This window comes from Cibotium barometz, chromosome 51 (assembly GCF_041138505.1).
Source record: "Cibotium barometz isolate CiBa-2024 chromosome 51, ASM4113850v1, whole genome shotgun sequence".
Classification (NCBI taxonomy): domain Eukaryota; kingdom Viridiplantae; phylum Streptophyta; class Polypodiopsida; order Cyatheales; family Cibotiaceae; genus Cibotium; species Cibotium barometz.
Genome location: NC_141096.1, coordinates 32,212,194 through 32,238,105, shown reverse-complemented (window position 1 = coordinate 32,238,105; position 25,912 = coordinate 32,212,194).

Below are 25,912 nucleotides of genomic sequence, written 5' to 3'. Positions count from 1 at the left end.
TTTGAATTTTTGTTTCAGGGGAACCCATTTTAGACACAAGAAGGATTTTTATATCCAAAAATATCTCAATTCTGAATTACCTCCCTCTAGACATTTTCTCTCTCCAAGCCAAAACAGGGTAAAATAGAATCTTTCTTTTATTTTAGAGAGGGGAATAATTATAAGATCAGAAGGGGAGGTTCTTATACTTGCACACCTCAAAAGTTGGAGGGAGGAATCTTACAAAATTTCAAATGTCATGGAAATTCCTCTTTTTATCATTTAAAATTTTATCATGAATATGATGAAAATCATTCTTTTAGCATAGGATGTCCCATCCTAAAATATGGTAGGAAGTCCTCTTTTAGCATTATGCATAAAAATAAGATATGTATTATTTTCTAAAAAATTTACCATAACTTCGCTAGTATTACATATAATTTTAAATTTTTCTAGAAAAGAATAAGACATTGCAATACAATTATGATAGAAGATCTATTCTTAAACTAAAATATAATTTATGAAATTAAATCATAAATTTAGCCATATAATGATAATCCTAATTATGATTAATCTACTAGACTAGGCTATTTCTACTATTCTTCTTTTCCCAAAATGATAAGAATATCTCTTTTACATTCAGAATCACTTAAAGTAGTTTTTTAAAACTACTTATAAATAATTTACATTCAGAATCACTTAAAGTAGTTTTTTTAAACTACTTATAAATAATTTAAAAGAATTTACATTACTTTGTTATCATAAAAGCATAAAAATGTCGTTTTCTTAACCTCTACCTTAATAAACTTAGAGTTTGATTTTTGAATTAAGAATTTATCAATCAGAAGCATTCATTTTCTAAAGAATTAGCCATAGGAATGACTATTCTTTTGGGGGAGAGAGATATACATAAAAAGCATTCTAAATAAGCATAAAGATTAACTTTTTTGTGATTAATCATTAAAGTTCTTAGAGAAATCTTGATTTGCATTAGAAACAACTAATTAGAAACTTCTCAAGCTTGAGAGGGGTTGAGAAGTGAAATCATTTGAGAATATTAACAAAAACCATGAAATTCCTTCTTACCTCTAGGTTTGGCTTGCTTCTTTATCTAGAAGTAAAGCCCCCAACCAATCAACTGGTTTAGTGAATTGAGAAGAAATCTCCAAGAGTTGTTGATGAAGAGAGAGAGAAGCTCCAATCTCTCCAAAAGGAGAGGATTTTTAAGGGATAATAGAAAATATGATTATTTGAATGTAATACTGGCATGGTATAGCTCACATATGAGAATACAAAAGAATGAGGGTCTATTTATAGGTGAGGGAGGCCACTAACTGAGTCCAACTAAGTTCTAGAATTTTCTAGCTTCATCTTGGTTGAATTTGGACAAGATTTGGACCAGTTTAGCTCCCATTTTGATCTAGTTTAATCTAGGAGAGAGGAGAGATAAAAATATCTCAATTTTCTTGAACTAAAAACCCTCCCACACATGTGAAGGAGGCGCCTACCTCAAAGGTGTCCCCTTCCTTACCAAGCTGTAAAAAATTCATCATTTCTCCAAAATATCTCATTTTTTTAGTAATATCTCTTAATTTTTAACTAATAAACCTTGTACTCAGTCAACTCTTCATCTTATGTGAGCACTTACTCATTTTTGAATATTTTCTTTTGTTCTCTGGATTTATCTCATCCCAACACTTGGATTAATCCTATTGGCCCATAGGAACCTTAATTGGACCATAATCTATTGTTTTTTGAAAATCTTGACCCTTAGGCTAAGGTCACTTATATCATTTTAAATTCATTCCTAATGCACCTTGGAGAATTTATTTTAAACTTTTGTTTTAGGAAAATATATTTTTGATATTAGGAGAATTTTTATATCAAAAATATCTCAATATTGAATTACGTCTCTGTAGAATTTTTCTTCTCTCTAGACAAAAACAAGGAAAAATAATATTTTATTGTATTCTAAAATAGAGAATGATTACAGGGGATTGAGGTAAAAGCTTATTCATTATTCAGGCTAGGGAGGAATCTTACATCTTCTCCCACTTGAAAAACGTGAGATGTCCTCATCTCGCAAAGTGGGGTAATCTTTTGCCAACTCTTCTTCTTTCTCCCAAGGGGCGTCTTCTAGAGGGAAGAACTTCCACTTGACTAAAAACTATCTGAGGACTCTGCTCCTGAGAACCTTTTCCCGAACGTCAAGGATTTCTTCAGGTTAGAGTACCATCTGGCCTTAAGTCAGAGAAATCAATTGTTCACCACCATCAAGTACGTGACTCGGGCTGGGTACATATTTCTTAAGCAAACTGACATGGAAATACATTATGTACCTTGAGATGGGGAGGCAGAAGAAGTTTATAAGCTAAATCGCCCACTTTCTTTATAACAGCATACGGTCCACAGTATCTGGGAGAGAGCCTCTTGTACTTCCCTAAATATGAGGAACTTCTTTTTGGTCGTACTCGAATGAAGATCATATCTGATTCTTCAAACTCTCTCTCTGATCTCTTTTTATCTACATACTGATTTTTCCTATCTTAGGCTACTTTAATATCTTTACGGATTGATTGCATTTGCTGGTCCATGTCATCAAGAATTTGTCTGGACATTTCGACTGTGATCAATGGGTCGGACCAAGTCAATGGTGTAAGGCAATCTTGTCCATACAAAGCTTTGAAAGGGCTCATCCCAATGCTTTGGTGATAAGAAGCATTGTAAGCAAATTCAACTAGATGCAAATGGCTTAATCACTTCTTGGGTTCCCTGCCCGTAGCATGGCCGAAGGATATCTTCTATTACTTAATTCACTCTTTCAATTTGGCCATATGTTTTGGGGTGATAGGCTGTACTGAGATCCAAGAAAATTCCTACTGCTTTGAAGAATGCAGTCTAGAATTTCGATGTGAATTTGGGATCTCTGTCACTTACTATCCTCCTGGGTAAGCCATGCAATCTAAAGATCTCTTTAAGGAAAACTCTGGCAACATCCACTGCAGTGTATGTAAGATTCCTCCCTAGTCTCTCAAGATGTCTAGCATCTTCCCCTGTAATCAAATCCCTCTTCAGAAATATAAAAGATCTTGTTTCTACCTGTTTTGGCATAGAGAGAGAAAATGTTCTAGAGAGAGGTTATTCAGATTTTGAATATTTTTGGATGGAAAAATATCTTTTCTTATTAAAATAAGTTCCCCCGAAAGACAAGTTCAAAAAGATTTTCAGAAGGTGCATTAGAAATCAAGTATAATCTGTTCAAGAGGCCTTAGCCTAGGGGTCCAGATTTTCTGAAAATTTTAAATTATGGTTTTGAGGGGCCAATCAGATTCATCCAAATGTGTGGAGAAGATAAATAAAAGGACCTCACAATGGGAATTCCCCCTCATGAAGGAGGTGCCTATTTCACATGTGTGGTAGAGTTTTAAATTATAAAAAATTGAGATATTTCATCTCTCCTCTCTCCTAATTCAAGTCTAGTTCCAAAAAGTACTAAGCTAAACTGACCTAAAAATGGTCAAAAATTGACCAAACTGATCTGGAAAATTATAGAATCAGTTTGCTTGGTTAGGAGCTCACTTTTTCCTATAAATAGAAGCCTCCCCCTTTGTTGAAGCTAAATAGTGTTTTATGCACTATTACTCTACTCCTCCCAAGAGCCAAGAACTGTGAATTTCTTAATAATTCACTAGTTTTTGACCATTCCCTCTTCTAAAGATTTGGTGGCCACTCTTGTTGCAAACAAGAGTAGATCCCTCAAACCATCAAGTCAAAGGAAAGCTCCCAGAATTCATGTAAGTTAGAAATCTTATATTTTTCTTTATTCTTTTAATGGTTTTCTAATTTTTATTTTGTTTGAAATGATAAATGGATGCTATGCCTTGTTGGAAAGGCTTTCCCCCTCTCTCATTCTTAAAATCAGCCCTTCTTTATCCTCGTTAAGTAATCTAATTATTATAATTAAACTTTTCATATTGTTTCTTTTTTAAAAGTGAAAATTGATTAGTTTAGAGTGCTTAAAATAATTTGGGGATAATTTTTAAGTAATTTTAAGATAGGAAAATTTAAAAATGGTCAACCATACAAAGGAGGTTATGGCAAAATTTTCTAAAATTTTGTGAAATAAGTTTAATCTTTTATTATTCTAAAAGAATAATCCCTATCGTTTGTGTATTCTAAAAGTGTCATTTTCATTCTATGCATAGAAAAATGCATAGTAGAAATATATTTATTCTAAAAGTGTTATTTCCATTAGATTTAAATTCTATGCATGGAAAGATGCATATTGGTTTTTTTTATTATATAAAAGAGTGATTTTCATTAGATATAAATTCTATGCATAGAAAGATGCATATTGGTTATTTTTTAATAATAAAAGAGTGATTTTCATTAGATATAAATTCTATGCATAGAAAGATGCATATTGGTTGAATTTTTTTATTACAAAAGTGTTACTTTGATCAAGATTGATTTTTATGCATAAATAGATGCAAAAAAGAATATTTTTTATTATAAAAGTATTACTTTCATCAAAATGTATTTTTATGCATAAATACATGCATAAAAGAATATTTTTTATTATAAAAGTATTACTTTCATCAAAATGGATTTTTATGCATAAATAGATGCATAAAAGAATATTTTTTATTATAAACGTGTTACTTTCATCATTATTGATTTTTATGCATAAAATGATAATTTTGTTATAAAAGTGTTACTTTCATCAATATTGATTTTTATGCATAAATAGATGCATAAAAGAATATATTTTTTATTATAAAAGTGTTACTTTCATCAAAATGGATTTTTATGCATAAAATGATGCATTAAAAAAATTATTATAAAAGGGTTACTTTCTTCATTATTGATTTTTATGCATAAATGATTCATAAAAGAATTTTTTTATTATAAAAGTGTTACTTTCATTATTATTGATTTTTATGCATAAAATGATGCATAAAAGAATTTTTTTAATTATAAAAGTGTTACTTTCATCAAAATGGATTTTTATGCATAAATAGATGCATACAAAATTTTTATATCAAAATAAGAGTTCTCTTTAATCCTTGTTTAAATCCCATGAATATGGATAAATGAATTAAGTAAATACTCTGTGAAAGAAAATTTTACCATTTCATATTCTCTGGGATGGTAATGAGAAAATTCAGAAAAACTATCGAAGTTGGAATTTTAGATAAATGACTAATTTATTCCTCATAGGAATTTATGTTTAGTTTTGAATTCAGTAAAGTAGTAATTGAATTATTACCTTCGAGAAAGATAGATTAGGGAGAACCTTTCCAGACTCAAACCCTGAATCAGACTATGACCAAGACATAACTCCTTCATCAGTTTCAAGAATAGACGATGTGACCAGTTCAGTAGTCTGTACTCAAATCACCCACCAAATCTGAAACTAAGTTGAGACCTTTGATTTTGATCTGAGGATCAAGAATTCAGAATTCGAGGAATTCTACTTGGGAATCCAGACCTGTGATCTAGAAGTCTTGGGATATAGAATTAAGATATACTCATTGTATTCAAAAGAAAATCAAAACTGAAAACTTGCATAGAAATCCTGTTTTCTTAAAGGACTGTCTTACACCAGAATGCTGGAGGGAGCATTTGGTATATGTGTTTTTCTAAGGGAAGTTTAGTTGCAACAGCTGGTAGGGAGTGTTCAAAGTACGGCTCACACGGTAAAAACCTGCCCACATCTTGACCAGCCTGGGTATGGTATAAAATGATGTGCTTCCAATACGATGGGCGAGGGCCGACGAAGCGGTCCCTGAGTGAAGTGCCAGGACACCTAAGGAGGATCCTGGAGGGTTCTGACCAAGAGATGCACCGGCGGCTCGCGGTCTCGAGAGGACACCCATGCGTATGTCGTGGAAGATATATATGTATGATGACGAGAAACTTATTATAATCTGTTAATACTGGATCTCGTTGCTGACCTGCTGGTCTTAACGGAGAGTCCAGAGTGATGCTGTTTTGTGAGAAACAAGGATTGAAAGGGCCTCGTGGTCATCACAATCTATATGGACGACTTGATTGTTGGGGGTGACAATGGAGAGGAAGTTAAGAGTGTGAAATGTCTCTTTAAGCAAAAAATTGACATGAAGGATTTGGATGAGCTAAGATACTTTCTTTGCATTGAGGTTATTAGGATGGCCAATGTCATATGGTTGTCATAGAGATAGTATGCATTGGACATGTTGTCCAAATATGGTATGGCTAGTTGTAAGCTAATTTCTATGCCATTAGATTCAAATGGCAAGTTCAACGCAGTTGTGGGTGAGATCTTGGAGAACCCCACTATGCATATAAAGATAGTGGGTAGCTTGATCTACATGACGATCACCAGGCTAGATTTGAACTATACAATTGGATTGGAGAGTCAGTTTATGCAGGTTCCTCATCAGAAGCCACATTTGGAAGGTGTGAGGTGCACATTGCGCTATGTGAAGTCTACATTAGACTATGGTCTCTTTTATGAGGCTAGTACAAAGTTGCAAGTGTTTGGATACACTGATGCAGATTGGGCTGGTAGTATCGTAGATAGAAGATCTACCCAGTGGATTTATGTTCTGCTTTGGAAGTGGTGCTGTGACATGGAACAACAAGAAGCAGCCACAGTTTCCTTATCGAGTACGGAGGTAGAGTATAGGAGTGTTGCAATGTGAGCATGTGAGGTAGCTTGGTTGCACAAGCTACTAAGCGATTTGGAGCTACAGGTTGATAGACAAGTTGTCATCTATTGTGACAACCTTAACAGTATTCAGTTGTGGGTGGCGACGAAGAACCCAATTTTTCATGCACGGACCAAACACATAGAGGTCCACTATCAATTCATTAGGGAGAGGGTCTTAGCAGGAGACATTGATCTCATGTATGTTAGCACACAGAGAAGCAAGTAGCTGACATCTTCATGAAAGCCTTGGGAGCATAGAAGCTTCGTAGATTCCACACTATGCTTGGAGTCCTAGAGATGGAGTTGAGCTTGAGGGAGAGTGTTGAGATGTCAAGCTCAACACGAGCTTGAGGGAGAGAGTGTTGAGATGTCAAGCTCAACACGAGCTGACACTTATGATATGCTTGGGTGACCGTTTTTGCCACTTACATCATTGGCATGTTTGGTAGGATGCTAACATGATAGATCTTTGCCAATGATTCTATAGCTGGACTATGCTAGGTACTAGTTCACCACTAAGTTATGGCATAATTATCTTGCCATCTCACTCACTTAGTGTGTTCACATTATGGACTGCTTGTACATAGTACTTATGTTATGTTTTCCTTGTCTCTTTGATAGAAATCCTTTGTTGAGAAGAAGAAGAATAACAAATTTTCAGCCTCTCATCTTGTGTGTTCTCTTCTAGGGTTTGTGTACTTGTAAGAGCTCAAGCTCTCTTCCTTCCTCCATCTTTTCAAAGAGCACAAGGAAGAAATAGGGGGAGAGTTGAGTAAGCCAAACAAGAGAAAAGTCTAGCATAAAGCCACATGAGCAAAGGGAATTATCCCACATTGATGGACAAGCCCAAGGGTGTACCTCCTCATATAAAAGGGAGCCATTTCAAGCAATGGAAGATAAGCACTTGCACAAAATCTCAAGTCTCTCCATGAGTACAAGTTTCAATCTTGTAACCTAATTGTACTTGAGTTCATTATTAGCACTACATCATGAGCACTCTTAGACTCCATCCACCTTAGATTAATTAAATTAATCATGTTTAATTAGTTTAGATTAGTGTCTATTTAGGAATGTCTATTTAGAAAGTGATTTGTCATTAGGAGAGCTCGATCCATGATTTTCAACATGGTATCAAAGCCTAGGACTAGCTCTCCAAATGCATTAGTTTAATTGCCCTTAACTACTTCCCTAATTGCTCATTATCTAAGTAATTATTATCATTAACACTTAACCACCTCCACTGGTGGAGAGTTCATTTCTCTCTGCTTAGTGAACCATTGCTCGAGCCCTCTTAGGAGGACCTTAAGCACTTCAAGACCTCCCTCCACGTTGAAGGATTTGGGTGATTTTATCCATGTGGCATAACATTGCACCGAGATCTGTGCCTCTCAGGAAGTTCCAGCGTGTAACCTGCAAGCCATTCCACGTCAAACTGTCTTACAAGAGGATGTGCATAGACCTCCTTTATTTGCCATTAAAAGGGCATGGACTGGTATTCACTCAACTAAGAGAACAAAGCTCAAGATCAGGCTGGCATTGTCTATAAGCTACCATTTTTGGGTCCTTGCCACCATCATCCATATGGTGAGGTTCACGTCGTGCTGTTACTATCCGAAGGCACATCTCAATGTAGCAAAGTAGATGCACGAAGCACCATTACGCAGTGGAAGTCGGAAGGGAAGGCCATCTCCTATGCAAATCGATAGCCAGCATAGCAATCGACAACCCCACAAATATATATATATACCTTATCCTCTATAAGAGGTGGTTTACACGCAAAAATGTGGGGCTCAAAAATGCCATATACATCATCTTGTGTCTTGTCACCACCAACATGTGCAATTTGGGCATCATCAAATGTGTCAAAATCTTTATATTGTAAAACTTATAGCATGGTTGCATCAAATACATCTTCATCCAAGTGTGCATTGACACATAATTCTTTAACCGGATCATTATCAAAGGGCTCATCTTCACCAAATATTGTAACCAAGGGGGAGTACTACTCCAAAAATGCGTGAGTTTTTTAACTTAAAAAAACCTTTGTAAAAGCGGCCAAATGAGCTCGCTAATGCATGTGCATGTGACAAAGAAGCATGTAACCCGTGTAAAAACGTTGCAACCACATGAGTACGCGAGCGTATGTGTACAAACCATAAATGGAAAAGTGCATCTAGTCCACATCAAAGGACTTGTCAAAGACCAAGAGTTAGGAAGCGTTCAACAAAGCAAAGAAGGAGCTACCAACCACTACCTGAACCAAAATCATATGTTGTAAAAGCCACCAAATGACTAGGCAAATTGATATGCAAATGTAAAACATTCGACCACCAGAGAGTAGCCAAAGTAGCACCCTGGGGGAGTGAAAATCAACCCGATCATCTCTAAAAGTAACCGCTGAGCTAGAGAGTAATCAAGCCAAAACAACGTCTGAGTTACCTAGCCAAGTTAGAAATGAGGGGGGGGTGAAAATATGTTGTAAAACTTGCATCATCTAACCCTTGACTAGCCAAGAGATATGGCACCAAGGGGCAGTGTTGAGAAATGTGGTGCCAAAGAGCACAATGAAGAACTAGGAAGTGAGTTAAGTAAGCCAAACAAGAGCAAAGTCTAGCATGAAGCCACATGAGCAAAGGAATTATTCCACATTTATGTACAAGCCCAAGGGTGTACTACCTCATATAAAAGGGGGCCATTTCAAGCAATGGAAGATAAGCACTTGCACAAATCTCAAGTCTCTCTATGTGTACAAGTTTCAATCTTGTAACCTAATTGTACTTGAGTTCATTAGCACTAGTCACTCATCATGAGCACTCTTAGGCAGATTAATCATATTAATCATGCTTAATTAGTTTAGATTAGTGTCAGTTTAGGAAGTGATTTTGTCATTAGGAGATATCAATCCATGATTTTCAACAGGAGTCCTGTGTTGCATGAGTCTCTAAGGTTCCAAGTCCTAGGCTCCTCACATGTGCTAGCATTCGCTATCACTTGTGTCATCAACCACCAAGGTGGTGTGACTTTCATAGGTATCTACAAGCTTGTTATCCATGCAAGGATTGGCTCTCTAAAGTTCCCAGTCTCAAAGGCTCCTCCCATGCTAGCATCCACAATCAACCACCAAAGTGGTGTGACTTTCATATGTATCTCTAGTTGACCCTAGAGGATGCTTATTGGAATTTGGTGCCTCTAATCATCCAAAGATGACTAAAAACTATAAAAAAACGTACAAGTTAAACAAATTGGTGGATTTACATTCCAACGAAACACTATTCACAATAGTAAGCTAGGGTGTCTTCTCCCTAACCAAAGATGTTCACCAAGCTTGGAACACTACAAACAAGAAGGAAAGGAGGGAAGGAATGCAGTGGTCTTGCTGGTTTTTACACCCTTAGTTGTAGACAACCATCTCTAGTGGAGAAGCTAGGATCCTCTACCTTGCCTCCATATGGAATCACCCTAACGGAGTTATGTAAATGGGTAAGGAGAAATGAGGGAAAGAGCTATGGAAAGCCCAATTTTAACCTTAAAACCTTCATTTATACAAGGAACAGGGGGGTGGAGAAGAAGAGAGATAAGACAAGAGAAGCTATCAATCTCCAGGCACACACACAACACAAGCATATAAATGAGGGAAAGAGCTATGGAAAGCTCAATCTCAACCTTAATTCCTTCATGTATGCAAGGAACAAGGGGATATAGAGATGGAGAAGGAGAGTGTGAGGACCTTTGTATCACTTGAGAAAATTACATCATGCACGTATTAACAAACATAAGCATAGACATAGGCCTTGAGCAAATTAAACCACAAAAACCATAGCATAAACAATAGTCAAAAAAATTACATCACCATTTACAAAAGATTAGGTTGAATCTCCCCCTCATGCATGTAGTTCCCTTTATGAAATGAGTATTTTTTATATATCTTCAAAATTAGCTCTTGGAGCCAAAAAATGTTTATCTCATATAAAATTGGGCTTACACTTTCAAAAATAGAGTCGTTCACACATAAAGTGTGTAAAACTAATAAACCTAGTTCACACATGCTAATACAAATAGCATGGCCTAAGTGCAAGGCAAATAAAATAATGTGTATAAATAATGGCACATGCCCAACAAAATAACCATGGTGGTCACACCACCATGAAAAATACCATTGGGCATCTAATAAGCATCCCACATATACTGTTAACCATCATCACAGTGCACACGCACTTACCATTACCTATGCCTCTCTTCCACCTACTTAAAAAGATAATTACGTCAGTATCGCACAATGTGAATAAACCAAATTACACACAAAGACAATGCTCGATAAACATACACCTGACAATTGTGTTTTTTCACATAGTATCACCCACAACACTTAGTCTGGCCCCCCTCTTACATATGCCATGCGTCCAAAAATAATGAAATCACGCATGAGCCATACACATGACACAATGACTTCTCAAGTGTCTCCAATGGTCATGAAAGGTCGTGTGTTCATAATGGAGAGAGAAGAAAAGCAAGCAAGCACACATAAGTTATCACCACAAGAGCACAAGAAGACTTAGACTCAATTGTGAGGATGGGATTATGTGTTTTCTTGTTAGGCAAAATGACTCATATACGTAGCCACATATGCAAACCACTCTCAAGGAAGCTCAAGGAATGTCCAGGGGCCCAAAGGTAATATCCTAGGCTATGTATTAACTAATTTCATTACGCAAGTTGTTATAACCGCAATAAATATTGATTATACAAGTTGTAAGCTTGATGATATCCCAAATTATTTACATGAAGTGCATTCCACGGTGGATACAAAAAGATGTGGCAAAAAGGTGCAACTTCATAATGTTAATCAATGTAATTAACAAGACACATTGGTCAACAGGTGATTATTAGAGTGTCTTTCCCGTTATTCGTTGTAAAAAAATTCTGTTTTTAAAATTCTCATGCAAGAAAACCTTATATGGTGGTTTGTTGCCCTATTGGTTTGTTGGGAACCAATTGTTTACAAAGGCCATTATTACTACATATCTTATGGCAAATGAGGGAAGGACCCTATCACTTATTTGTGGGATTTTAATAGAGGGTTGTTAATCTAATTCTAGGATTAACAAGAGCTACCACCGTTATCTTACATTAAGGAGTCATGGTAGATACACCAAAGGGTCATACATTCAAGATATAAAGCAATAGTGTCCAAAGCTACAACATGGACGGGCGCTCGTAATGGTGTGACGGAGTATTTATGGCGATTCCCGCTTCAAAAGCGTGTGCTAGCAAGTTAGGATGAAGTCCTAAGTGATTTACTTCATGGATATATTATGAGAGTAGTCATTGTAATAGCATTAGACCTCTTATGAGCCTAAAGTGCCCGGTCGACCACAATTTAAGTGAGTGTGAACACTTGTGGCCATGTATATAAGTGAATTTCTCTCATAATACAACATACTCTCCCATTGTGCAGTTGAGTCTTGCTCTTGCTAATCTCTCTCCCTAATGCATGCTAGTGAGTGTGTGTGAGTGAAGTGAGGTGAGAGGAGGGACGAGGACCCGTAGTGCAACGCGACAGTGTGATGACGCTCATGGGAGACGCGGTAAAATTGCTTCTCAAGGAGTTGTAGAGCTTGGAGACCTCAAGGATTACGAGCTCGGCCATTGGAAAGATCCTCACGAGCGACAGTTGCGGTTCACCAGGTAATCTCTTTTTGGATATGTTTCAAAGAGGATTGGGGTGAGCCATAACTTTTTTGGCGCCGCCCTACCGGGGAGCCATCCCTTGGGTTTTTCTATCGTTTTGTCTCTAATGTACACATAACCCATTGCCAATTATCTTGATTAGTGGTTTCCCATAAAAAAGATGTCGATTTGATGGTGATTTGTGTGAGATTTGGTGTAGAATAGCTCTCTTTTTTTTGTTTTTGAAAAAAATATTTTTTTGCTTACTTTTTAGATTAATTTGTTGTTTTTGTGGTTTTTCATATTCTTAGGGCTTGCACATAGTTTGTATTAGGCTTAGTTTGCATCCATTGCATTAAACAATGCAAGAGAGTGTATTTCTTAGAGCGAATGTTAGCTCTCTTTAGTTTAAACATAGATCTAAGATCATTAATTCTAGTTTAATTGTGGGTTTTTTGTTGAAATTGTTTGGATTAGAGTGTTAGCAAGCATTAGGAGTAGCTTAATCTTTCAGAAAAAATCTTAAAACCATAAAAAAACCCTTGAATTTGACTAATTTCTCTTAATGGACTGGTTTTTGTCATTTAAAGGTGATTAATCTTGTTCAAGAGACCAAAAAATTTAGAAAATATGTTAATTGGGGTCTAAATTGATCATATGAGTAGTCAAAATTGAGGTTTTTGAGTGTTTTGAGAGCATATAGATGTATCAAAACACCTAATCATATCAAATTTTTGATCAATTGGAGAAATTTGACTCTCTTTGCTTAATTTTACCTTAAAAGAGGAGACTATAATTAAGAGTCTAATTAATCTCCTAATTTAGATTAATTTACATCATTGTTGATGCACAAAGATTAGCATTCCCTCGCTCTATCCAATGATGTGCTCAATTATGTGAATTAATTAGGGATTAATTGTTAATTAGAGTCTTTGATTAGTGTAAAAGAGAGAAAGATTAGTGAAAGAATTAATCTTGAATTAATTCTTAATCATTTTTTTTACATAACTCATTAAGGCTAATGAGAATTCAATGAGTAGATGCTCATGAGTTGTCAAAATTATCTATTTTGGGGGTCATTTACGAAGGGTGTAAGGTGTGTCATTAAAAGGTTGACTTTTTTGATTCCCACTTACCTTTTTGGGAAAATACCCATACTCTTCATTTTAAATTCAAAAATATTCCCCCCCCCAAAAAGGGAAATTCGTATTTTTCACTAGACTCCAAAAAAAGGGTGTGAAAGTGTAGGCCGTGAACGACTGGGACGTGAACGGCTTGGGACGTGAACGGCTTGGCACATGAACGGCTTGGACGTGAACGGCTGGGACGTGAACAGGTTGGGACGTGAACGGCTTGGCACATGAACGACTTGGGATGTGAAAAGGTCTACAGTAAAAAAAAAAGAATTTAATATTCCGTAAAAAAAAACTCTAGAAAACACCCCTGTTTGGAGGCCCGTATCTCCTAAACCGTATATCCGATGAAGGCGCTCTAGGGCTCATCGGAAAGCTGACATTGAGCTCTTCGACTTCAGACTTTGTCGTCCGAAGTCAAAATTTACCATTTTGGTCTCTGACCAGCAGCCTCAAAATTCGACCCGGAAATCGAGGCAAAAAAATAGCCCAAAAACTATGAAAAATCATAAAAATTAGCGACGAGAAAACGACGACGAGCCATAATCGAGCTACTTTTTAAGGGTCTAAACGATAAAATCATGGACGACTCAAGGAAACAAAGTTGTAGTACTCCAAAAATACTACAACTCTCTCATACAGAGTTTTTTAAAATTCCTTTTGGAACACCCTAAAAAACGTGCTGCGAAACAAGGAAAAAATTCTCGGGAAAATTTTTCGTCTTGAGACAATGATGGAAAATAGGTTTTAGGACCTCCTCTTCCATATGGGAAGTTCCTAGTATACGCTTTTTTTCGAAAAAATTCACGTGCGTATAGTGCCTAAGCTATTAAGGGCAAACGGACACCCGTTTGATCCACCGAAGATCACGCCAAACCTCTTAAGGCTGTTAACCTCTGGGAAAGTATAAAAAGAAAAAAATAAATAAAAAATGTGATTGCTCATTAAGGAGCATTTCGGCACTGACATGGCCACGATAGAGGTCACCTCCCAATTCCATTGGCCATGCCTATAACAAGCGTGTCATCAGGTTTTACACCCCCTATGACTTCGATCCCACCGAGCTTTGGCCTCTTGCCTAACATCCCCAAATCCTATAAGTACCAACCCTTTCCTGGATGCCCACACCTTGGACATACTCACTAGTCCAAGAAGGGGGGTGGCTCAAGGACTCACTAAGTCTCTTCCAGTAAGAGTACTCACATACGGCCTCAATGATTCATACATAAATACAGCCGTATAAATTTTCAAAATCATGGGCAAATATGATGGAACAACAAACCCTGTTCAATTCATTCAAATAATTGAACAAAGATGTGAAGCCTTTGGAAATCCCAACTGTCCTACTAAGGTACATGCGTTGAACTTATGCTTAGAGGGAAAAGCTAGTCGATGGTTCATTGCATTCATGCCGGCAATCAAGACCAACTTCAAAACCTTGAAATCAGCCTTTATACATGGCTTTTCTAGACAATGTGATCGGTGGAGTGCAGTAACAGAACTCTATTCAATTGAGCGTCAACCAAATGAATCCATTAGAGATTTTATCCTTAGGATGAAACTCTTGGACTCGTGTTGTGAGTCATGGGAAAAATTAAACGATGTTCAATTGAGGAGATGTTTCATGATAGGCTTGAAGAATAACAGCTTACACAACTTGATCATTGTATCCAATCCGGAAACATTTGATCAATGTTGTAAAGAAGCAATACGTTTAGATGACAACATGCTAGAAGATGAGCATGCTACGAGGTATTCCTCATCTAAACCATGTGAAGCAATGGCAAAAGAAAGATCGATCTCGAAATTGACATTCCCCAAATTTTATGCAGCCTTGCTTAAAACCTTACGGCATACATCTATAAGACATGATGAAAACCTTCAAAACCAGACATCCTTAATGCCTCTAAAAGTGAGGAGCGAAATGCCTTGTGTTGAATGCAATCACTACAACCATCCCAATCCTCATTGTGCATACAAGGCACCTATTCTTCTATACTGCATATATTGTAAAACCTTTGACCATGATACTAAAAAGTGTCCCTCTTCATCCACAATGGACTCAAAACCTCCATCTCTCGTGCACCAAACATTAAGAGTCCAAAGGGTAGAAACTGCTCAAGAAGTAGTTAATCGGACACTTTAGTGTTTTTATTGTCGTGGACCTCACAAGGTGGCAGACTGTACACTTTAGAATACTTCCATGCCCATAGTCACTGACACCTTGCGACCAATGTGTGAACGATGTGGCATTGATCACATGTTCCAAGATTGCCCAAGACGAGTTGCTTCAATGCAACTTGTCTCACAAAATACAACTCTTAACATCTTAAGTGTACAAAATGCAACTCTTAACATCTTAAGTGTACAAAATGGGCAATTGTCCACAGTGCCATTGAATGTGCTTACCCGCTTACAAGCCAAGGCACAAGAAACAGTAAAAAAAAAAGAACGCAAAAGACAATACCTCAACATGGGTAGAAGAACATGCTTTAAAACAGAACCCAAAGGAGAAAACAAAACCTTCTAAACCCAAGAAAAACAAAGGACAATAAATTGTTGAAACTAAGGTTGAATTAAAAGACAAGGAAAAGGAGCCTGTAGTCAACATAAATCCAAAAGGGGATATAAACACAAAAGAGCCAGAAGCTATACAGGATGCAGAAGCATCCACATCAAAGACCACCACACAAACCTCAACACCCATATGTACGACACAGGATACAAAAACCCAAAAGAAAATTCGATCTCATCGCATGGATAAACATAATGAAAAATTGACAAACCAAAGAAAGAAAATGAAACAAGTTATAGTACATCACTAAGTGAGGATGAAACAAGTTCTTAATCTTTGCTCAGTGCACCACATAAACCAATCAAGAAACTAGAACCCACCCAACCACCCCAAATGGATAATAATGATCACATGATGTATGCGGAACACAAAAAGCAAGCTCAAGAGAGCATGCTTAGCTTTGTTAAATGTCTTATAGGGTCACCAGTTATGATTGAGCCTCATAATGCCAATCCTAAAAAAGCAACCAAGATTCAAAGCCTAGGGGAGTACCGCTTCCCCTTTCAAGAGGAAGGCATACTCTCATTTGAGACAGATTATACGAACTATAGGCTTGAGAAAGCACGTGAGGAATTCAATAATTCTATTACAAGATTAAAACAATCTTTCAAAAACTCATTCGGAGGAATGCTCTTCTCTCATGATAAAGTCAGCATCACATCAACACTTGCACCTTTAATGACTCAACCTGAGCTATACAAGGACAAAACAAACTACATAAAACAGGACTGTGAGGATTCGCAAGCTTCCAAACAGCCCTCATTAAGAATTGTCAAAGGGCCAAGTGTGCCAATGTACGCATTGGGTACTCTTGAAAAAGCTAAAACCCAAACAGAGAATGAAAGTGAATGGGAATATGAAACAGACATAGGATCTGAAGCTGAAACAATAACTGAAACACCCATGGTTCCTTGGGAAGATTCTATCATGGTCAAACGCACATTGATTAGCCCTCGAGCTAATCATAACATCGTGACAATAGACACGGGTGTCATTGGGACAACCTAAACTCATTCTTGCAAGCAATAGTCTTCCAAAAGGAGCCAATGAACAAAACATTGAAGTTCCAGGTTACTTTAGATACACTACTCAAACAATCGATGGGGCGATATAGAATATACATTTCATGTTACCCTAGATTCCCTTGAGTATGATGTCATCTTTGGTGGACCTTGGATAAGTGAATCCTTATAATCACTAGATGAATCCATGCAAACAGTCACCTTGATCACTCCTTCAGGCAATATACAATTGCTATTACGGGAGGAAGAAACCTTGCAGGAGCTGAAACTTCCAACATATCTTACTGAAAAGATCCCTAGGATTTTGGAGGGATTGGAAATTGCAAATAAAATCACCATAGCTCAAGCACAACTTTATCCACGAGAACACAATCTCATGACCCTTGAGCTATGGGATTTGTTAGGTCAACCAACACTCATGGCACATCCTGAAAGAATACACTATACACAAGACTTTAACATGCCATGTTTGGGGTACTTTGAACATACAATGTATATTTAAACTAACCCCCTCACTTGCAAGTTTTTTGTGGTTGAGTATGTGTTGGAAGTAGATTTAATCTTGGAGCATAAATGGACTATTGCTGCCCAAGCACCACTGTGCTTTGCTAGCAATAGAGTCATCATGATGGTCAACGCGACAAAAAGTCGACAATACCATACTGCGAGGAAGAGGATCCAAATTTAATGGATTTCTATGATGCTGAACGCAAATGGATACAAGCCTCTTCCACAAAAGCCCCTCTACACACAAGGACCTACCATCTGCGTCAACGACCGACTCCGATAAAGCATTAACTCCTTCAACCCCATCCTCACCTACGAAGTTTGATACCAAAACCTTGCAATCAGTAGCTATTCCTGAAGAAGTTTCGAGAGCCCAACCATCTATCTCTCACAGGGAACTCAAAGGAAAGACCTCGGAGCCTATGCATTTTCATCGACAAACCTCAACAAAGGAGACAACCACATGCTCTCATCTCAACAACCACTCCACAAGAGACTCTAACCCCATCATCATCAACAATGCCCATGAGTCTCAAACCCAAAGCCTCAGCACCAGCCAAAGTCAAGGAAGGCCCCAAACCTTCCACATCAACCCTAAAGAAAACTCCACCAAGACTCCTACAATCACGATATCTTAATAGTATCAAAATGTGGGTGGAGAAGCAGCTACTTGTAGCTCAAGGCTAGTATGAAGGTGCCAATCAAATTTGGGTGCCTTGACAGTCATCAAAATCTCTTTCTCAATGTAGCACTCGAAAGCCAAGGAAGAAGAAGAGTACTCAACAACACTGCCCACAAAAGCCTATGCAAGTTCCTCAAAGAACTCCACCAATGCAACAAGTGTGGGTACCAAAAACACTACTCTGCAAGCACAAGGATACTACCAAAGAAATACCAAAGCTTGGGTCCCCAAGCGCATAACAAAGTCCCCTAAGCTTGCACAAAGAAGAAAGCCTCAACACCAACCATATCGGCCACCGAATTACAGTGTTCATCAAAGATGGGTGCCTGTGCATGTATATTAACAACAACAAGGATACTATGATGGTAATTCCATCATATGGTTGCCAAAATCAAACATTGTGAAGAAAACCTCACCACCAACTTCAACCCAGCAACTTCACTTAAAGTTCGACAAGAATGGAGGCCCAAGAAACAGCAAGCAAATCACTCAACCACTCTCGTGCATTTAGCACTAACACAAAAGCTTGTATGTTCAAGCAAACAATTAGCAGTCTTCCCTATTGCCTTGATATCATTTCAGCAACAAATTCAAGAAGCAATATGGAGACTTAGGAGCGCATCAAGAACAGAATAACAATGCTCTTGTCACCCCTCTAGAAGTAAGAAATGAGTGCATAAGAAGCTGTTGCTTGCAAATCATGACATAGATGACCTATAAAATAAAATAAAAAGGGGGTCAAAATCTGCAAATTCACAAAATTCCATCTCACGGAATTACAATTCACGGAGTTCCATCTCACGGCTTAAGAACCTGCACTTTCACAATTTAAGCCTCATCACGGATTAAGACATCTCATGCATTAACCTTTTCCGATAATCTTCAATAGCCATTATATATCTGTTAGCTTATTGCTTACTATTCTTCAATAGCCATTATATATCTGTTAGCTTATTGCTTACTATTCTTTTGGCTAAATTAATGTAGCAGCTGCTCCATGAGTAAATACCCATACTCATGCACTGGAGAACATTTGCACCAAAGCCTCACCATCAATAACTTCCAAGTACATTTCTAGATGGGGAGGCCATGGTGGACGAAAGCCTGGTTAATGGTACAACCCATCACCTGGAATTTTCCTTTAAATTACAAACCTCTCCAAACGACGCCACCATCTTCACAAATCAATGATCTTCAATCCTTAGTTAAGATATCTATATTAGTCTCACAAGTCGATGTAATCCTTTCAATCCTCACCAACAAGTGGCTACTTCAACACACAGAGCAGTTCAATAAGAGTCTATATGACTCAATTCTTGTACTTCATGAAAATCTGCTTCTAAGAGCACTTAATTATGCATAGAAACATAAAAATAACATGGTCAGAAGAAGACGGGATGAGGTCCTACTTAACAGCATTTGACAAGTATCCTACCACATAAAGGGACATCATCACAAGACAATTACTTCAAATGATGAATGTCGCTACAATGAATCAAATGAGGAACTGAGAATCACCATCTCGTTCTGATGATTAAGTCTACCTTCCTCTGGATCCTTCTCTCTCTTCTCTCCCATTATTAACATCTCTTAGTGTCCCCACTAACAAAAATCACATGTAACTTTGTCGATGATTGCCAAAAACAAAGTGGGCAAAAAAAAGGGCTCACACAAATATAAAAATGCAATCATTCGCAAAAAACCCCCCACCCCGTTAGGAATTCCCAATACACAACTAACATCTTCATTCATTAACTAGCTTTTCTTATTTCCTCCGGAGGAACAAAGACCATTAAACGTCATTCAACATCAAAGCCATCAACAAGCTTGTTCATTCTCCCCACACAAAGGTCTTCAACGTGGATGTGATCGCCATTAGGAAGGGAAAAATGTTAATCCAATTCTAGGATTAACAAGAGCTACTGCCATTATCTTACATCAGGGAGTCATGGTAGATACACCAAAGGGTCAAACATTCAAGATATAAAGTAATAGTGTCTAAAGCTACAACATGGGCGGGCGCCCGTAATGGTATGACAGAGTATTTATGGCGATTCCCGCTCAATAGCGTGTGCTAGCAAGTTAGGATGAAGTCCTAAGTGATGTACTTCATGGATATATTATGAGATGAGTCATTTTAATAGCATTAGGCCTCTTATGAGCCTAAAGTGCCCGGCATGCCATAGTTTAAGTGAGTGTGAACACTTATGGCCATGTATATAAGTGAATTTCTCTCATAATACAATATACTCTCCCATTGTGCAATTGAGTCTTGCTCTTGCTAATCCTCTTGCTAATCTCTATCCCTAATGCATGCTAGTGAGTGTGTGTGAGTGAAGTGAGGTGAGAGGAGGAACGAGGACCCGTAGTGCAACGCGACGATGTGACGAGTTGTAGAGCTTGGAGACCTCAAGGGTTATGAGCTCGGCCATTGGAAAGATCCTTCATGATGACAGTTGCGGTTCACCAGGTAATCTCTTTTTGGATGTGTTTCAAAGAGGGTTGGGGTGAGCCATAACAAGGGTGTAAGATCAATAATTGGGCATTGGCCCAATGTGAAGTGATCCTTTCAGACTCCTTGGAGGGTGCAAGATTTATTGGAGATATGGTTTATTTTTTATATGTCTTTAACCTTTGTGGTGGGTGCTTTTACAAGGTGTAAAACAACTAGATAAGCTAGTCAAATTTAGGAGTCTAGGTGGCAAGGGAGTCACATGGCATGGGTGGCATGGGTCAAGTTGGCATCCTATTTGAGGGGAGTTAGGAGGTGGCCTTTGTTAAAATTACAGCAATGTGATGAGCTATGGTGGATCAAATGCTAGAATCAACATCATTAACAAAGAGATTAGACGATAAGTAACATGTGATTAGTGATGAGTAATTAAGTGATAGCTTAATGTAGGCATGGATAATCAAAAACCAGCAAGTTCTCATTAGGCCAATGCCTCAATTTATAGAGTTTACATCCAAGCATCTAATCCCATTGATTTCTCCTTGATTCACTCCACCTCTTTTGCTTGATTCTCTCCACCTCTTCCCAGAATATCTCCACACATCCTAAATCTTCTCATGCTACCCTTTATTCTCTCCCAGTAGATTCTTCTCACCTTTTCATAGGTTCTCTCACATTTACAGATTCTCTTTTACAACCTCTAACCAAGGACTTGTTCCCGCACACACCCTATTCACTTGTATATTTCAACACCTCCCCTCAAGTGAATACGTCTAGCACACCTAGACCCTATACCGAGTTTCCCTCTTACTTGATAGTCCACCACCAGTGCCTAGCACACCTCCCCTCAAGTGAACAATCCTAGCACACCTGGACCCTATACCAAGTTTCCTTCTTACGCGACCAGTGCCTCAATTTCCTAAACTCATAGTCCTTGACACTCTCTCTCTCTATGTGTCCAAGGCTACTACAAGTGCCCATGACCTTGACTAAAGTGCTCACACATACATCTACCACATGGCCTACATCATCGGTGGCTCAAAGGTGGTTTTACTCTGTTGGGGGCAGGTTACATTGGGTTGTGGAGTCTCTCTCTCTCTCTCTCTCTCTCTCTCTCTCTCTCTCTCTCTCTCTCTCTCTCTCTCTCTCCAGAGATTTTCACATGGCTCCTCACTCTTTGGAACCTCACATCTTCTCTTGTCTTTAGTCTTCTTGTCATGTGGCAGCTTCTCTTCACGTGTCCATGTCTTCCTCTTCTTTCAGTCTTCTTGTTGTGGCAGCTTCTTTTCTTGTGTCCATGTCTTCCTTCAATGCTTCCTCTAGCTCTTCTTCTTGGTGTGGATCCTCCTCTTGGAAAGAGATGTTCTTCTTCTTTCATGGCTGGAGCCATGAGCTTGTCTGTCAGTTCTTGCTCCATGTGAGCAACATTTTTAAATGTTTTGTTGATAGTTCTTTTGGGCTTTTGATGTTTATCTTGTGTCATTATGCAATGCAAACCCAAATCTATGTGGGAGGTCTTACCTCTTGCCTTATTCTAGACAAGGGCAGTGTCTGATCCCATTTTTACACTGATGTAATGTGCCCAATACATAATGCATATAGCATTCATTCTTATGCACATTCCCAAATGCAACTCTGGGACATTCTCTACTTTCAAGTGGGACAGAGAAAGAGAGAGATTCAAATCTACTACTGCTCTGAGACGATAAAGAGAGACATTCTCTTCTTGAGAGAGGAGAGAGAGAGAGAGAGAGAGATTCTCTACTACTCTGTCATAGAGAGATTTCATAGCGCTTCCTACTGGATTCTCTACTGCAAATCGAGATTCTCTACTGCTCTGTCATATAAGAGAGGTTGCATCGCTCTGTTGGATTCTCTACAACTCAGATAAAAAAAATGTTGCTAAAAGGTGCTGCTGGTGACGTGCCTAGTAGCAGTTGTACTGAAGGGGGCATACGCTGCTGATATTATTGGCGTATGCAGCTCCTTCGATGTTGATGGCATGCCAGCTGTATTGAAGGCGTACGCTGCTCCTCCCACAATACTGTTGGCGTACGCAGCTCCTTCGATGTTGATGGTATGCCCACGATACTGATGGTGTGCTTTGCTTGGCGCGGAGGTTGATCTTAATCAAGCGAATGGCTCAAATGGGGAGATGCATAGTACTGGCCGTTATAGTACTGGCCGTCTACAAAGCGTTTGTCTAGAAAGCGTTTCTTTGCTCGAGTCTCAGAGATGAGCATGCTTGTCTTTGACCCCGGCTCGAAAAACAAAAACATAGTACTAGCCGTCTACAATGAGTCAACTAGCAAAGTAGTCGGGTAGGATCATATTGCACCTGGATGGTGGCAATCGTGGAAGGCTGCCCATGAGAATAGCATCACATCTGGTATGTTTAGCACAACTGGATCACTTGGTCTCATTCCAATGCATAGTCCATAACTAGAAAGAACCAGTTAATATGGTGGTAGATGCACCTCCCATAAACATATTTTGGTAGAAGTCAAAAAATAGAGTATTCACGTGACGGTCAAATCTGGGCAAGTTTGTTTTGTGTTTTTTTATCACTCAATATTGTGTAAAAGGATCAAATCACTTGTAAAAACTTGTTATTGGAGTATGATGAAATGGGCACCATTGAGATTTCATTAGACACCAAAGAGTCAAGAGTATAAGGGATTGTGGAAGTATCTTAAGCCTCATCTTTTGAGTTTTCAAATACTCAAGCACGATTGCAGAAGGAGTACTTTGAAGCTCTAGACATGTGAGGTTACATCTAAAAGAAGGAAGCAGACTCCTAAAGTGAAACAAACTGTCAGAAGAAGGACCAGACATTGTGATAAACTTTGGGTAAGACAACCTAAGGAATTAACAAAGAATCAAAATTCAAAATCGGAGCAGCTAATTGAGGGAGAACCGAAGCCAGAATTAGACAAGGAGACAAAAGTAGAAGATAAGTTGTGGTACTTAATTCAAGGCTTTGGAGACTTTTTGGCTTCTAATATGGAGTTTTATGGGTGTGGTGAGAGGTTCTGAGTGTCTCTATTTCAACTTTTTAATCTCTTTTAACATTTGCCTTGTATTGCTCTTCCAACAACTATTTCTCTATAGTTGAGGTTGCTTGATTTATTCTACTTCAATCTTGCTCTTTATTTACTCCAGAGATGGGTAAGGACTATTTTGAGAAAGGCGACAAATTTGATGGTACTAAATACCACACATGGTCCATAAAAATGCAAATGGCCATGGTGGAGAAGGATTATTAAGCTATAACTAAAGGTGATTACAAAACACCCACTAGGGATGCAAAGACACTAAAAGTTTGGGAAGAACTTGACATGAAGGCTTTAGCCTTCCTTATTAAGGGGTAGATGATACATAGATACCAAAGGTAGCAACTGCCACCTCAACTAATGAGGCTTGGACTAGGCTTAAAGGCATCTTTGGTCAAACCAATGCTACTTCAAGACTTTGGTTACGAAAGATACTTTATAGGCTTGTCATGGGGGATAAAGAAACAGTTGCAACCCATTTAAGTAATATCAGAAGTCTCATGAATCAATTTTCAGGGTTTGGGGTAATTATTACAGAAGAAGCTGTCTTTGTGTCACTCTCCTCAATGCACCCAAAGTTTGATAATGTGGTTGGTGTTATTGCCAACAATCAACCCAATTTAACCCTTGTTAGTGCAGCATCACATTTGGTAATGGAGGAAGCTCGACTTGGAGTTTCATCAGATGGCATTGAATCCTCAAGTGTGGAAGTACCCTTATAGAATCATATTGTCTCTACATTAATGGACACTGCTAACTCAGACTATGCATTCTAGCAAAGGGTTGAGCAACATTGTAAATATTTTTAGCTAGTGGGCATTTTTTTGTGTATGTGTGTGTTTTTCAAGAACCTGAACTTGGTGAGAGCTTACCTTGCTAGGTGAAGCTAAACCAAGAGGGAGTATTGGAAATATGGTTTAGCTTTTGATATATCTTTAACCTTTAAGGTGGGTGCTTTTACAAGGCTTTAAAGGACTAGATAAGCTAGTCGATTTTTCACCTTAGTTATATCAATTGGGGGTGGCCTGCAATACTTGACCTTTTGTAACTCCTCTCCCCAACTGTCTATAAACTTTCGATGTGCATCAAGTGCACTAACATATTGCACCCCTCGGCATCAGAAGGTAGAGCACGAATCATTCGTAGTGGCAAAACCTTAGGGAGCTCCTTACCCCATTAGGTGTAATCCATGTAGATCCTTTGGCTCCCCAGCTGTCAATTGTAGCCATTATTTCTATCCAGTTTAGATCATCCTCCTCACTCATGACCTTTGACTTGTAGGGTGAGTCTTCCCCTATTCAATCTCTTCCCTACAAGTGTAGCAGTATTGCAAAGGGGTTTGAATGGATGGTAGTATGAGATCTCTAGTTAAATAGTCCACCATTACCCATTGGATGTACATGAACATACACAAGGTCTACTTTAAGGATTAAGTCACCAAATTGTAGATAGACATGGTTTTTGGACCAACCGTTTTAGCTTCACGCATAAATGGTCTTCCTAAGATCATTTCATAAGACTCAGCTTGCTTGGAAAAGTCTATCACAATGAAAATGTGCCTCACCTGATGTTTCAACACCTTGATCTTAAGGTTGCACAAAATTCCCATTGGTTTGGTAACAATACCATCAACATTTTAACCACAATGTCTGAGACTTAAAGCCTGGGCTTTGCCATTTTTTCCAGCATTGTTTGGTGATTATACTAACTCCTGCACCAACATCTAGGACTCCCATTACTATGATGCCCTTGGTGTGACTGGTAGTAATGCATTGGATTCATCACTTTCAAAGTATTAACCCAATTTATTAAATGGAACTTTGACCATTGATTTTGCATACTTATCCTCTACTTGGGTTCTTGGATCTTCTATGACTTGAGTCAGTGAAATTCCATAGTAGGGTTGAGTCTTGTGGGTTTTTGAAAATGGTGGTAGTCCTATGTTAAGTTCTCCATTTAAAAGAGATTTCAATTCTTTGAAGAGTTCATGATCTCCACACATAGTCATCGTGGTCTTTGTTTCAGAAGCCATGAACTCCAACAATTTAGGGATGTTGAGTGGAGTTCCTAAAACCTCTCTACCATATGAAGGCACTGGGGAGCCTGGAATCTCCACTTCTTCTATAGGATTAGGGTTTTCAAACTCAA